Below are 16,076 nucleotides of genomic sequence, written 5' to 3'. Positions count from 1 at the left end.
TAGGCACAGGGCAGAGCACCATCGATGGCATATTTTGTATGTGTATTAAAAAGACAAAAACAAAAACACGCCAGAAAGTAGCATATTATATAACTTGAAGGGAGTTGAGAAATCAAAGATTCGAAAATCCTCTTTCTGCCTTTTCTGGTGGGAGCTTTGGATTGGTTAAGGAGTTTGCCCAAGATCAAGTGTCTAGGGAGACACAGGTTAAGATTGAAAACCAACTCTGGCTTCTGTGTCTATATTCTTTCCATTCCCCTCCAGTGACTTGTTCAGGGAGCCGAGGAGAGAACAGCCAGAGGATTTGGTGGCACCTACCCATGCACTTTGTGCCATTGAGCTTCTTCAGATCTAGCCATGGAACTGTAACCATAGTGACTGCCAAGCCACAGTCCCTCTCATCACACCATTCCGAGAAAAAAAAAAAACACACTAAAATGGGGACACTCATTACCAAATCCCAAGTTCAAATTCCATCCAGCAGTGTCTTGCATATGAAGACTTGTCACAAATTCAGCCAGACTAGTTGGGGTTAAAGCACTGACGAGACCAAACACTTTGTGACAGAAGTCATAGCTGCTCCAGGAGTTAGGGTTCACCTTTCTGAGAGCTCTTCGGTGCCAACCCAGAACCAATATCCCAGCGTCGCTGGAGGGAATGATGGCGCCCTGCATTTCAGAGAAGATTTAAAACCAAGATCCTAACTGCTCATCATCATTAAAAATCTCCAGGCAGTTTTCATAAGAGCAAGGGGGTGGTTGCCTGAGGTTTTGGCTGACAGTCAACCCAACTAATTACATTCTGTCTACTGTGTCCTCCTGCAGTTTCAATTGGATGTGTTATATTTTTTTAAACTTCCTGTCCTAATCTGAATGTAGGGTTGCTATGTGTTCTTAAGCAGATGCTGCTGTTCTTCCTGGTAAGAGAGGCTTTTCAGATTTGTTTTTTTTCTTACAAGAGTTTGTGAGACTTTAAATTAAAAAATATATATATTCCAAATAATCCTAAGATCTTGGCACCAAATAATTTCCAATGCAATGTTTGCAGATAACGAGTTATTTATATTGTTATTTTCTCCAGCCATGCATTGACATGAGCAGACGTTCTTAACCTCAAAGAAGTAATGTCCTATTTCTAGCCAGCATCATAGAAATCCTTTTCCCTTTCCCTCTCTCCTCTCCCTGTGGCTCTTCCTACTGGCGAATTTCATGGTCAATTTCCACATTTTTGGGCACAGTTGCAACAAGTTAACCTTAAGTTAGTTTTATCTATTTGTCTATCTGCCTGTCCATCTACGGATTTGGTTATAAGTCGAATTGTTAAAATCTAGGGGCATCTGCGTGGCTCAGTCGGTTAAGTGTCCGACTTCGGATCAGGTCATGATCTCACCGTTAATGGGTTTGAGCCCTGCGTCAGGCTGTGTGCTGACAGCTCAGAGCCTGGAGCCTGCTTCAGATTCTATATCTCCGTCTCTATCTGACCCTCCCCTGCTCATGCTGTCTCTCTCTCTCTCTCAGAAATAAACATTAAAAAAAAAACATTTTCAAATTGTTAAAATCTTACCTTTTCTGGTAGAACTCCTCTGTGAGCTCCAGCAAATATATCCATCAATGCAATGAGTCCTTTGGTGGGAGCTCAGAAACAGGAAATGTGACTTCCATTCTTCTTTCTTGTACACCTAGCTTCTGGTTCCATGGCCTTGGACAAATGCTCTCACCTCTGAGAAGCACACATTCTCCAGCACCGATGAGTAAAGAGGTGCCGATGGGGGATTCTCCAAGGATGCCTAGAGCCTTTAACTTTATATACCTTCCTCCATGTTTAGAGACTAAGAAATATGAGCTTGCACTAAAACATTTTTAAAAATGTCAATGCTGGATGTCAACTGGACTTATTGGGGTGGTCATTTCACAATACATAGAAATATCAAATCATTATGTGATATACCTGAAAAAAGTTTTAATGATAGATTTTCTGTTTTGATAAAGAAATTACCAAAGCTTCTCAGATATTTCACTCAATCTGATTAAAAATTCTGGCTACCATTTTGAAAGGCTTTCTGTACACCAGGTCCAGATCAAGGCCCTTTATTTGTATTAATTCATTTGCTCCTCCACTGCCCTTACTGGACCCACTTTCAAGATGAAGAAGCAGATGCACAAAAAGGTCATTTGCCCAGACAGGAAGCGAGACAGCCAGGATTCACAACCAGAAAGTTCAATTCAGATCCACACTCTTCCCCACACTGCACCGCTGCCTTCCTTGGAACAGGCATTTTATAAACTTCAGTTCCCCCCAAAACTCATGAATTTCCACAGGAACGAAATATGTGGTCTCTTTCCTCCTTCACCCTCAAATAAGGATTTAAAAGAGAAAAAAATAAGATTATCTTCTGGGAGTTAAACTATAAATATACACATGAAGAATCAAACCAAAGATATCCAAAGTCATTTAAAAAATAGAAGACGTCTTAATGCGCTTTCTTCGGCTCTGGGTGGACTTGTTTTTTTTGAAATCATTTCCTTGCTTCTTGGCATGACCTCACTCAAGGTCTCCCTTGCCCATGTCATCTCGACTTCCTGCAGGGATGCCAGCAGAAAAGAAACTATCTAAAGAATAATTTATCTTTCTTAAAAAAATGGGTCAGTCAGAAGGCATTTTGGTGGCCATGGCAGCACTGAGAGTGTGTCCTTGAGTCAAATATCACCAGTGCCCTCTGGAGCTTAAGCCAGAAGGGAGGATCCTCTGAGGAAAACTCTACTTGACCGCTTTGGTGGCTTGTGTGTGTTCTATGGGAAAATGGATGTCTCGGATAACTCAGCTTGAGCACTTTGTCTTTAGACCATACAGCTACATTCCTCTGTGCTTACTGCAAGCCCATTAAACTTTCTTCTGTTGACTAACTGCCCTGTCATGGCAATGCCTCCAGGAGATAAGACGTAGCCCTGTGAACATGACCTACGCTTCTTAATGCAAACCAGTTATTGGCATTCTGATTCGACATGATCTCAGGAACTGTGCTCATGTGAGTCTGTCCTTGGAACTTCCCCTCATCAGAATGATTGCAAACCCAAAGTCAAGGGCCACACCCAATCCCGTGGCATGTTCGTGATATAAAGGCCCCCTCTTGGGGGCTCTTCAGAGGTGTCTCCCTACGACATGCCTCTGTGGGCATGCATACATACTCCTTGACGCTCCCTCATCTAACGGTTTCTTGTACTTCAGTGGCAAGTCACAACAGGTGTGTTTCTCAAGCCCAGCTTTCTGTCTCTGGTACAGTACGCTGCAGTTCTCAGTAAGGGATGAACCGAGCAGTACATATTTATTCCCACAGGTACATACTGGTTTTTATATTCACATGTGTGCTTCCATTTGCAAGACAAAAAGGATTATACAATATGAAATAACAGCAAAACTAGAAGTGCAGGATTTGTATTTATCAGAATGGGATAGATGTCAGGATAATAAGCATATCGAGGGAACAAACAGTCTCCTTGAGCATTCCTGCCTGCCAGGCCATGTGTGAGGCAGAACAGAACCCCACCCCCACCCCTTTGGCTGAACATCTCTAGTGATTTAAAATTCAGACATCGTGACACCAGTGACAAAGGGATTTCAAGAAAGACGTCTTCAGTGCATCTGAGATATTTCCAGTTCATTGTAAAGAAGGAAATGAATAGACGGCAATTAAAACCAAACTTTATATATCCCAGCTATTGTGTGAATTATGTACGGAATTGTGATCAGAGAGGAGACAAAGCCCCAGCTTGAGTTGTGTTACGTATTATACGGGAAGGACGTGTTTTGAAGTAATTGACATTTCAAGAGTTAGCAGAAATAATTAGTCTCGGTGTCACCTCTATTTAAATCAATCTTAGTACAAATCAGAAATTAAAATGTTAACCAACTACCTCGATTGCCTTTTTTGAGTTAAGCAGTTAAGTAAGTGGAGTCTGAGTATCCAGCACTGTGCTGGTGAGTGGGTGGGATACAAGGGTGGTCCCTGCCTGCAGATTCTTCTAGTCTAGTAAAACCGGCTTACACACAAGAAAGAGCTAGAAAATGCAACCTTCGTATCTAGCGTGAGGTCACATCAGTGGTTCTCAATCAGAGGCAATTTTGCCTCCCAGGGGACATTTGGCAACGTCTGGAGACATTTTTGGTTGTTTCAGCTGAGGGTGTGCTACTGGCATCTAGTGGGTAGAGGCTAGGGTTGCTGCGAAACATCCTCCAATGCAATGGACAGCCACGTTCGATGAAGAACGGTACAGACCCAAACGACAGTAGAGCAGAGGCCGAGAGCGCATACCGGTACTACCTCGGGCGCATGCGCATACCCGGTGCTACTGCCTACTGCTGCGTTGTTTCCTACAAGAGCAACTCCGTGAGGTTCCCAGGGAGGGCGAAGCGAGATGGTGCTTCAGTCCTGGGAGGACTGAAACCCTCGGAGTACTTGGATGGGCCAAGAAGCCCCTTTTTTTCACCACAGGAATTCTCCGTCGATCCCTAACTCCCTGCACTCAGCTGTCAGTTGAACCTTCTCATTCTGCTGGGGTGTCAGGCACCTGTCAAGGTTTTGCTACCCTTTAATCAAGCACTTATTATGTGCCAGGATCTGGCAAGCATTTTGCAGATTTTAAGTCAGTCAGTCCTTGTAACAGTTTTTTCAAAACATTTCCTTTTGTTGTCTCCATTTTAAAGATGAGAAAACTGAGATGCAGGAGGCCAAATCATTTTTTCCTACGTGCTACAGCTGGTAGATGGTGGAGCTGGACCTTAATCCCAGGTGGTCTCACTTCAGTCACTCTACTACTTCTGGCAAATGACTTCTCCCGGGTAGTAATGATCCCATTTCCTTCAGATTTCCTTCACAATGAAGTGTGTGCTCGGAAAACCACCAGCAGAGATACCCACATAGGCAGCAAATGCACCTGGCACATCCTGAGCATGGACTTATAGCCTCTGCTCTCTTCTGGCTCCAGGGAATCTGGTGAGTGTGTGGTGGGGGGAGGGGGGGTGCAATTTTCCCCCTTTTATTCTTGAGTAAGTTCCTTGTTAGGAAGAACTGGACTAATAAGTTAGAATCATAGAGGTTGAAACACAGTAGAGTAAATTTCAGATTGTTAAAATGAATTATGTACCGCTTTACAGTTGAATTGTTTTTATTTGTTTCCTTTTTTTCAAAACTTTTAACTAAGGGGCGGCTGGGTGGCTCAGTAGGTTAAGCAGTTAATCATTCAACTTCAGCTCAGGTCATGATCTCACAGTTCATGGGTTGGAGCCCTGCATGGGGCTCTGTGCTGACAGCTCAGAGCCTGGAGCCTGCTTCTGATTCTGTGTCTCCTTCTCTCTCTGTCCCTCCCTGCTCACCCCTGCCTCTATCTCTCTCTCTTTCTTTTCTCTCTCTCTCTCTCTCAAAAACTAAACATTAAATTTTTTTAAAATTCCAGTTAGTTAATATACAGTGTAATATTAGTTTCAGGTGTTCAAACTGGTGATTCAATACTTTAATACAACACCCAGTGGTCATCACAGGGTGTTGTATTAAATTAATGGAGATCTCCCTTCCAGGAACGTTTTCAGTTTTAAACTTTTATCTTTCATTGTAGCATGAGGAAATTTCAAGCATAGCAAATACATAAATAGATACCTCAAAAGAGCATCCCACTTCCTGTAAGTAAAGTCTCTGCTGTATTATACCTTTTACTCAGATAGATCCAACTTTTAAAAAAGTGAACATTTATTTTCCTTGAACATCTAATACCAAACAGTATTCAGGATACTACAGGGAATCTAGAGGTATAATACTCTAGTTTCTGTGGGGGTACCTGGGTGGCTCAGTCAGTTGAGTGTCCAGTTGGTTGAGCTCTGGTCATGATCTTGCAGCTCGTGAGTTCGAGGCCCGCGTCTGACTCTGTGCTGACAGCTCAGAGCCTGGAGCCTGCTTTGGATTCTGTGTCTCCCTCTCTCTCTGACCCTCCCACACTCACACTCTGTCTCTCTTTTCCTCAAGAATAAATAAACATTTTAAAAATTTTTAAAAAGTACACACTCTACTTTCTGCTATCAAGCAAATGGCACAAATAAGCTACTATGAGCCCTGTAAGCGCCACAATAAAGATGAGGACATGGGCCAGTCAAAGGGATTTACAGAGGAGAATTAAAAAAAATTTTTTTTACATGTATTTATTTTTGAGAGACAGAGAGAGGCAGAGCACAAGTGGGGGAGGGGCAGAGACAGAGGGAGACACAGAATCCAAAGCAGGCTCCAGGCTCTGAGCTGTCAGCACAGAGCCTGATGCGGGGCTCGGACCCATGAACCATGAGATCATGACCTGAGCTGAAGTTGGATGCTTAATCAACTGAGCCACCCAGGCACCCCTGTTGTTTTGTTTTATTTTTATTTATTTATTTTTTTAAACTTATTTCTAGGAGAGAGAGAGACAGCGTGAGCAGGGGAGGGTCAGAGAGAGAGGGAGTCACAGACTGAAACAGGCTCCAGGCTCTGAGCTGGCAGTCAGCACAGAGCCCGACGCGGGTCTCGAACCCACGAACCGCGAGATCACGACCTAAGCAAAAGTCGGACGCTTAACCAACTAAGCCACTCAGGTGCCCCTGTTGTTTTATTTTTAAAGTAATCTCTACACCCAAGCTGAGGCTTGAACTCACGACCCCCTGAGTTCGAGAGTCACATGCTCTAGTGACTGAGGCAGGCAGGCATCCCTACAGAGGAGAATTTACAGCTGCTTCATAGAATAGGTGTTGGTTTCATGAAGAAGGAAGTACTTGGAGGGGAATTTGAGGGAGGGTAGAATTTTAACAGGTGAGGATAAGTAGGTAAGAGCAAGTTAAACGGGGAGCACCCTGAATAAAGCCTCTAAGGCAGGATGACAGAGGACATATTCAAGGAAAAATCTAGTCAGTGGGATCGTTGGAGCACAAGGTATTGTATGAGAGTAGTAAAAGATCAGTTAGAGAAAATCCAGAAGCATGCTTGTGTACTAGGAAGACTAAAAAATACCCACCTAAAATGGTATCAGGCATACATATAAGGCAATTGCTTCAAACAACAAAGAAGAGTATATTACCTGAAAAAAACACCCTCTATAAAGGGAAGAGAAGTAAAGAAGGAAGGGGAGAAGGGGAAGGGAAGGGGCATATAAGGGGAGAGAAAAGGTGCTGAAATGTAGAAGGAATTGAAAACTAGAGTTTTTGAAAGTAATGACTGGTAGAGGTATTGAACTTCCTATCCTTAAAGTTTGACACAGCTAAGAAATTAACATAAAAAGCAGACAGACTTGTACTTACTTCTGGGACACCACGCAGCAGTGTATTCAAAATCCCTCCAGATTTAAAATTCTCACCACCTAACCAGGCCACAGATAAATATCTGCTGAAGGGAAGCTCACAACTCAGAATTACGAAAATAAAGAAACAATTCAATATGAGAGGGAGTCAATAAGAAACATTAGAATTAGAACCCTGAGAACATCAGGTAGCAAAAATTGTATAGACAATATAAAATAAATATGTTTCAATGATTGAAGAAAAGAAAATAACTGACACATACCAAAAAAAAAAAAATCATATGGGGGAGAAAAGGAAATAGTTGATAAGGAACCAAATGGAAATTCTAGAAATACACATTTTAATCATTGAAATTAAAATCTAAATTAATCAAACTGCAGATTAGATACTGCTAAAGAGAGAATTAATGAACTGGAAGGTAAAGCAGGGATAATTTTTAAGAATATAATAATAACAGATAAAGAAATGGAAAATGTGATACAAAGGCTTTGAAATTTGGAAGAAAGTGTGTATCTATGATGAATCCTAGACAGAAGGAATAGAGTAATTGGAGCAATAAAATATTCGAGGAGAAAATGGCTGAGAATTCTCTTGTGTACATGATAAATGCAAATCCTCAGATTTGAGATTCATACAAATCACATGTCTGAGATGCCTATTTCTGACTCTGACATGGACCAGAATGAAACGTGTCAGTTTGACCACAGTGTAAGGACATGACCCAAATAGGAAATAGTGGATTCTGCAGATGAACTGGCTTCTACGCTGTAAAAAGCCTTGATCCAACCCCTTCTCTCCTCTACCTTCCTCTAGCTGGGCTTTTGTCTGTATTTTGTTACCAGACTTGGCCTTTGGAGATGTGCCCTCTCTCCATTCTGACCAAGATACCAGAAAACAAACAAACAAACAAAAAACCTTATGTCTTGAATTTCAACCAAACTACATGAGAGTTTTACAGATGGCTGGATGGGGGGGGGGGGGGCCTAAAAAACACCAATATGCTTTCCCATTGTCAAATCACGCAATGCCAAAAAGAAAAAATGTTATTCAAATTCAAGTGAACAATAGCTTCAATTGACTTGTCCAGCACAGCTCCTAAGTGCCCAATCTTCACATTCTCTTATTCCCTTAGCCAGTTCTAATGCACTTTTTAAATATCTTTATATGACAAATTATCGAAAGAACCTTAGTTTGGAGGTCAGAAGGCCCGAGTCAGGGTCTCAGCTCTCTGGCAGTGTCTAACTGCTTGAGCCTGGGGCAGCTCCTCACCTAACAGCAACAGTAACCAGTTTTGAAAATTGCCGAGAACCACAACCTGTGCTGTGTGACTTGCATGCATGCCCTTTCTTAATCCTAACAGCAGCACTGGGAGGTGAAGTTTATTATTATCTCTGGTCATGGTTGAGGTCACTGAGGTCACTTGCCCACAGTCAGGTGATTAGAAGGAAGAGGTCTGTGACTACAAAACCCAGACCCCAACAGTTAACAGCTTCCAGCCACGCTCTTCTTTTGTTTTCTCCTATCTTGCCCAGGGGCCTCTTTACTGCTCTGACATTCTCTGAGGTTTGTGTGCCTGGGCCTGTGAGTGTGCATGAAATTGACATCCCACCAAAGACAATGAGGAATGTGTAGCCACCTCCAAGGAAAGGAAATCAAAGATACTGTTCAGTCTTATTTGGAGATCAAGGCTGATCACTTATAACCAATATGACTTTTAAAATGAAAAAGATAACAATTGCATTTTGTAGATTTTATAATCTTATTTTGATAAATTATCACAATATTGGTGTCTATAAAGGAAAGTCAATCCAGGGGCGCCTGGGTGGCTCAGTCGGTTAAGCGTCTGACTTCAGCTCAGGTCATAATCTCACGGTTCGTGGGTTCGAGCCCCGCGACAAGCTCTGTGCTGACAGCTCAGAACCTGGAGCCTGCTTCAGATTCTGTGTCTCCCTCCCTCTCTCTGCCCCTCCCCCTCACCTCTGTCTCTCAAAAATGAATAAAAGTTTAAAAAAATTAAAAGAAAAAATCCATTTAGTTAATAACTATTACCCATTCAATCAGCTTGACCTCCTGCATTAGAAAATTAAACTTTTAGCACACGAAGAGCTGCCAACTCAGGGAGGTTGGGCCTCTCTAGAAGGAAAGGACTCTGGAAGCATGTGTACAGCAATTTACAGTCTCCGCCCTCTACAAAGCAAAGCTGTCTCATCACTTGCCAACTCCCAAAACACATGCAGGTTGCCTTCTTCCTTGTTTTTCTCCTTACTCCCCCTTACTTTTTTTTCCTCTCTTGTTCTTGACGCCCATCAAAACCCTGCCCTGGCAATCGCTGCAGTTTGAGCCCACTTCTTACCTTCCTTCTCATGAGTCGTTCCATCTACTGACCTACTCAGTCAATAGGACACATGAGCTCCCTCTTCCAGATTCTTTAGGCCTTTACAGTGCTTCCCTCTGACTGAGCACTTACCTTTTACTGCTATGCTAAGAGTCACACAGAAATAGAGGCCACATCTTCCTTAGTATTTGTCACTGTTTTAAACTTATTCTCTTGGCACATGGCATATATATCGTAGCCGAATATAAATGATATCTACATGTATATGTAGATACGATAAATATGGATGCATGATCCACATGGATACACGTGCGGTATCTTAGTATTCGTTTGGGTGCACGAAACAGAAATCTAATGCACCTCATTCGAGACCAGAGGGATTTTGATAATGGTGCAGGGATCTCACAGAGAGCCTCAGTTCAGGAAGTACAGCCAGTCCCCAGAAGACTGAACTGGGACCTGGAAAACCATCAGGAGCAAAAGCAGCTACTTTCTCAGCCTCCTTTTTCTCTCTGGGGCCACATGATCTACCATCTGCTCCATTCTCTTGCTTTTCTTAGCAGACGGCCTCTCTCTGCACCAAGTTTTCATGGGCCAGGGAGCACAGTGACCTCTAGTCTCTTGTCTCTTAGTTTAAATTCTTAAGAGAGAGGATCTGAATGGCTCAGGTCATGGGTCAGGTGTCCTGCCCTGGTCCCATCAACTATGGCCAAAGAAGAGTAAAATCCCATGACAAAATCAGGCAGAAGGGGGCCAGCCCTTCAGCTAAAGTCGGCACGGGAGCTATGTTACAGAAAGGAATATATATACATATTGTTTTCTTTTAAAACTATATCGATTATGTAGTGTGTGTGTGTGTGTGTGTGTGTGTGTGTAATGAACAAGTGAGCAAGTTAATACTTGGAAGTTTTGCTTACAGATTTCATGCTGAGGAAAAATGAGAAAGGAGGTTTTCTTCCCAATGGAAAAATAAAAGCAAGAAAAAGTTGTTGGAGGCTTGTAAGGACAGAGAGATCAAAATAGATAGGATAAAAAATTCAATAGAAAAGCACTTTTTGAACATGTTCTTTAAGAAAGAATATTCTGACATCTCTATGCAGGGTGGGCAGAATCTGGAGACAACAGTGGGCAGGAAGCCCATTTGGAGTTTGGATTTTATAATCTTCTGTTCATAATATAGAACCAGACCACAAAGGTTTAAAGAATGTGGGCTAAGTGTCCCTCGCTCAGCAGACAGCATTTTGTTGAAGATATTTAAAGATTAAAAGCAGAAGCAGTTAGTCTACTGTGTAATATTTACTGATTTGAGCAGCCCTACCACACAGACATCTTACACATAAATTTAACTATTATTATTGTGTTGCCCTTTTCCAAGAAAGGGTAAAGTAGATTTGTAGGAGCACTTAACACATGTAAATCCCCCACCTCTTTAAACCGAAGTACATTGTATTAAAGAGCTACATAAATTTTACAAGTATTCTGTCCTTTTGAAATCATAGCACTGTTCTTTCTTGCAACGCCATTAAGTGATACCTCTTTGCAAGCCGATTCCACAAATCCTGATCGAAGATACTTCACAAAAGACACTGCTTTTTGCCAAGTGCATAATTGCACCAAGGATATAGCTTTGTGCAGAGGTTACAGACTTGATTGAGTATTATAAGAGCTCTATCAGCAAATAGCTATTTCATTGGCCACCACAAACTTCTTTGAACTTTATTTACTCATTTACTGTGGTTCACCCACTTTTCTTAAGACTGGCTTTAGAAAATGATTTAAAGCATGACTTCCTTCAAACATCTAATAGTCCATAAAACAGCTTAGTGCTTGTAAGAGAATGCTCAAATTGATAGTGGAATCTCAAATGCTGTATTTTTCCACTGATAATGTGCCACCCGGGCAAGGGCAGTCTGATTTTTGTCTGTCTCCTCGTAAGCATGTTTTCCCCAACTCTGTTCAAAAAGAAACACGCGTTTCATTTCATGTTGAAGGTGGTCCATGCCAAATGATTTTTAATTTTTGATTAGCTTGAATTACTAAAAATGTAGTTGTCCAAGATGTTCATGACAATTATTTTGACCAAATACATGCATACATACATGTATATCCAAACACGTATGTATGCATTTAACCAATCATGTAAGTTACCGTAAGTTCTACTGGTAAAGGAACAAATAAGAGATTTAGTAGTCTTATCTAATAAGGTTTAGGTAATAACTTTATGAGAAAAATTGGCTTGGATTTGGCAAAATCGGGTTTGGAATTCAACTGTTTCGAGATGCAGTGATTCAAAATGTGCTGTGTGATAGCTATGTCTACTATGAGGTTAGAAAACATGAGATCCTGTGCTTTGAAATGTGCTTCCCAAGTAACATTTCATAACAGAATTTTTGTCAAATGTATAGCATTCCATCATATGGGTCTGCTGTAATTCATTGCTATCATTTATTTAGTTAATCCCTTGTTAGACAATTTACATTTCTAATTTTCCACCATTATAAATAATTCTGTAATGAACATCCTTATAGGTAAATAATATCCAAAACAGGCTCCAGGCTCTGAGCTGTCAGCACAGAGCCCGATGCAGGGCTCAAACCCACGAACCATGAGATCATGGCTTGAGCTGAAGTCTGATGCTTAACTGACTGAGCCACCCAAGCTCCCTGATAAGTAGTATCTTTTAAATTTGTCTTCCTGGCTCTGTTCTCTCTCTGCTTCAATCAATCTAATATAACGCTCAACTAAAGCAGATTATTCTTTGGGAAGCAACACTTGGTTGAATACATGATAGTCATAGATTCTGACTGTCCTCGTAGTCTCCACAATCTAGTATTTATCTAATGTTTCCTCATGATCTCCCAAGGCTCTGTCTGCCCCTTGAACTTTGGCTACAACTACTGCTTAATGTCCACACCAGCATTCAAACCATTTTTCCTTGGGGAGAGGTAACCCAGGAAAGAGAGTCCACCAGAGTCCTTCCTGGGAAATTTTGGAACTAAAACCAAGAAAGAGAAACTATTCTTTCTCCAGATGACTGAGGTGGTCATCTGTAAACCTTGGAAGCTTATGGTGCCCCATGATCCCTGGAAAAGGAGGTTTGTCTGCAGAGGGAAAAGAGTGAGATAAGGTAAAGAAAAGGAGGGGGAGGAGAAGAGATTGGAAGACAAAGAGACTGACAGGCATTCTAACTGAGATGAGAAGAAAGGAAAAGAGGAATCAAAGCATCCCTTCCCTGGAGGAATATAAGCACAGACCAGTGAAGGGGACATGGGAGTGGAGGTCTAAGCCTTAGCAGGTGGCTGATCTCCACAACTACTCTGCTCATGTCACTGCTGTCCAGCCCTATTGAGCCCTCTGAGTTGGATTGAGGAGTAGACCACCCATCACTGTGTAAATGTATTAAAATATTCCTAGGGATGTCTTACCAACACTAGAATATCTTCAGGTGTATTCCAATGACACTAGAAATGTAACATGATGGAGTGAGTTGTATTTCTAATACTCGGAGATTTCTACATGTGGAGACCTTCTTTGACAAGATGCTTAGAGAGGCAGAAGACACACCCTTCTCCCATAAGACATGTAGAGGCTCAACAGACAGTCTTAAAATAACCTTCAAATGAGATTGGATCATCTTAAAATCAGGGCTTTTATTGTGTTGAGTGAAGTACATGAGCTTAGAGCCAAAGCTGAATTAATCTAAGAATAAAGACCTTTGTGAGCTGCCACTCTTTTTCTTATCCTCTGTCCTTCCCTTCATGTAATTTTTTATTCTTTTCCTTTTTTGAACAAATTAGGAGAGCATCACTTTGAAAGAGTGGCAAATTAAAAGCCTACCCAGAGCACCTCTGTCTCAGCCTATCAAGGGCACATGCATGTCTGATCCTGTGTGATCATTCTCTTCTCTGTACCTTTTATTAGGCTCTTCCTCACTTCTCTACATAACACTGTTTTCAAGAACCAGTAGAATTCTATTTCGGCCCACGGTAGTTCCACTTAAGCTACCAACTACACCAACCTTAGATCCTCTGCAGAAGGGTTCATGAGAGCCAGAAACTCAACAAATCTGCACCCTAGATGTGATCCCCACAAATGCTAGTTGATACAAGGGCATCCCTGCTGTTAGTTGCCAGTGAAAAGCAGGTCTATCTCTGAGATAGGGGCATCCAAGAACTTCTGTGCGCACATGACACCTTACTTCCTCTGGAAGATCCAAGCCAGAAAGCTTAAACAAGAATTCTACACTGTCATAATTAGGTGCTTGCTGTTCTAATTGTTTACATTCAGTTTTGAACGGCCCCTGAATTTTGACAAGAAACTGTTGTATATTTTAGCAAATGCAGAAAGGGAAAAAGAAATATAATCCCCAAACCCAATCTCTAACAGGCAACAGGTGGAGGCCAGTTGAATGTTAGGCATCCCTTCTAACTGGAGGCTGTCCGAACGCTGCCAGCTCCTGAACATTTTCACGAAGGAAGTGAAAAGAAGAAAACGTATTTGGCAGTTTTAATCAGATAATTACTTTTTTTCTAAAGGTATGTTGAGTATAATTCCCAGGTTTTTTCCATCTGTTTAAACTTAAGTAGAAGAGCGTCACTCCTGAACTGACCAGGCTACGTGATGAATATGCTCTTGAAATGAATGCTTTCAGATGGTTTCTTTTTATGAAACGTGCACAAAGATGTGTACTGTGGTGGTGGAGTCAGCCTTGTGAGACATCTGGCCACAACATGTGCCTCATTAAGTTACACCTGTAAGTGTGGGGTCATTTTTTATACCAGTAATATTAATAATAAAGGGTTCATTGAATAGGATTATTAATGGTGCCAGGTGGAAGATGTGGTATTACTTACAGCCTGGTAGGGGATTGGTTAATGCCTCCTCCTGCCAGCGTTTCTGGTTTCATGTTTATAGACAGAGTGCTCCAGATGATGGCTGGCAATGCAGCCATTGAGAAAATGAATTCCCCCTCTTTCCCATCAGCAAGAAAATTTATAGCAGTTGGTGGAGAATTTGAATGAATCTATTTTCTAATTTTGAACTCCTAATCTCACTGAAGAGCAATGAACGTATTTACCAATTAATTCAAGAAATTAAAAAGCCTCTCTCAGAGTTTTACTCTCTCTAACTTGACTCGGATCGAACCCTTTCAGTTCTGGCCGGCTCCTGTCACTTATTTCAAAACGCATTCGGCGCTGCATTTCCCTTTGTGGTCACAAGTGGAAAATCAGGAAAAAGGACTAAGAAGAAATCTAAAACCTTTCCTTCCTTCTGTGGAATGTGTGCTTTTGCTGTTTTACAGTGCAAGACTTGTAACAGGGGGAAATAGATGCTCCAGGTAGAGTACTTTTTAATGTGCATGATTACAGGTGCTAACAAGTCTGGTAAATTCGGAGTATTGTTTGATTTGGCAACAAGATCCCAAGACTCAGAACACCAACCCGTGTTTCGGCTTCAGATTACATGCAACTAGAATAAGATTTTAAATTTAACAAGGCAATTGCTGGATGCTAATTGAATTGCATTTGAGTAATAAAACTCCATTGATTACTAAGACCATACTTATCAAAGGCATAATAGAAATATTGTCTTTTACATATCTTTAGCCATTCATAAAGACTCGTGTACATCAATTCGGGCACAAACAATAAACTAATAAAAACAGTTTTTAAAACATCTATGTGTGTCACGCTTCACAGTTGAAAAGTGATTTTTTGCGTACATCCTATGAGCAGCTCCGTAAAGTAGGTGGTGGTGTTTTCTTCATTTTGCAGGGAAGAAAACTGAAGTTCAGGGAATGATATTCTCAAGATACACAGTGAGCGAGTGGCCTCTTCAAAACTGAAACCCACCCCCATCGAATCTAAACTTTTATGTTTTTTCCACTCCGCCATCTGTTTCCCCTCTGTCAGCCAATTCACTCCCCTTAAGAAAATCCTAAAATCCAGGAATGACTTCCACCGCTACCCCATTTTGGTATAAAGACATTTGCATAATCTGGATGCATCTCATCGAGTTAGTGAGTGAAGACAGACAGGAAGACTACATGCTGTAGGGTTCCGTTTCTGTGAAAATCAAGTCAGTCAAAACTCATCCAAGGTGGCAGAAGCAAGGACAGTGGTCACGGCTGCGGAGAGACTATTGATGGAGAGGCAGTGCGAGGGGGCTTTCTGGGCTATGGTAATATTCCACGTCTTGATCTGAGTGGTGATGACACAGGTTTATGCACTTAAAAGTATAGCTGAACACTTAAGATCTGTGAAACTTACTGCAACTGTATCGTACCTCGATTAAAAATTAACTTTTAAAAAGAGGTTTATTGCGTTGCTGGCAAATATTTACTAGATGTCCCTGAAATATATCTCCTAATGCTCCTTTTTGGGAAGAAGACTCACGTCCCTTTCTGGGTCTTCCAGGCTCTCTCATGCTACTA

The 16,076-nt window shown here is 41.5% G+C and overlaps 1 long non-coding RNA gene across 1 annotated transcript in view; it reads left to right on the top strand.

The window, feature by feature from the left end:
* LOC120247974 overlaps positions 1-4,984 on the top strand; it is a 264,499-nt gene extending 259,515 nt beyond the window's left edge. Inside the window, exon 3 of the long non-coding RNA XR_005532458.1 lies at positions 4,862-4,984. This is a non-coding gene — a long non-coding RNA (uncharacterized LOC120247974). The remainder of the gene's footprint in view (positions 1-4,861) is intronic.
* The last annotated feature ends 11,092 nt before the right edge of the window (positions 4,985-16,076 follow it).

This window comes from Hyaena hyaena, unplaced genomic scaffold, assembly GCF_003009895.1.
Source record: "Hyaena hyaena isolate Hyena2069 unplaced genomic scaffold, ASM300989v1 scaffold_557, whole genome shotgun sequence".
NCBI lineage: Eukaryota > Metazoa > Chordata > Mammalia > Carnivora > Hyaenidae > Hyaena > Hyaena hyaena.
The sequence above is the reverse complement of the archived record's forward strand: the minus strand, read 5'-3'. Positions and strand labels throughout refer to the sequence as shown.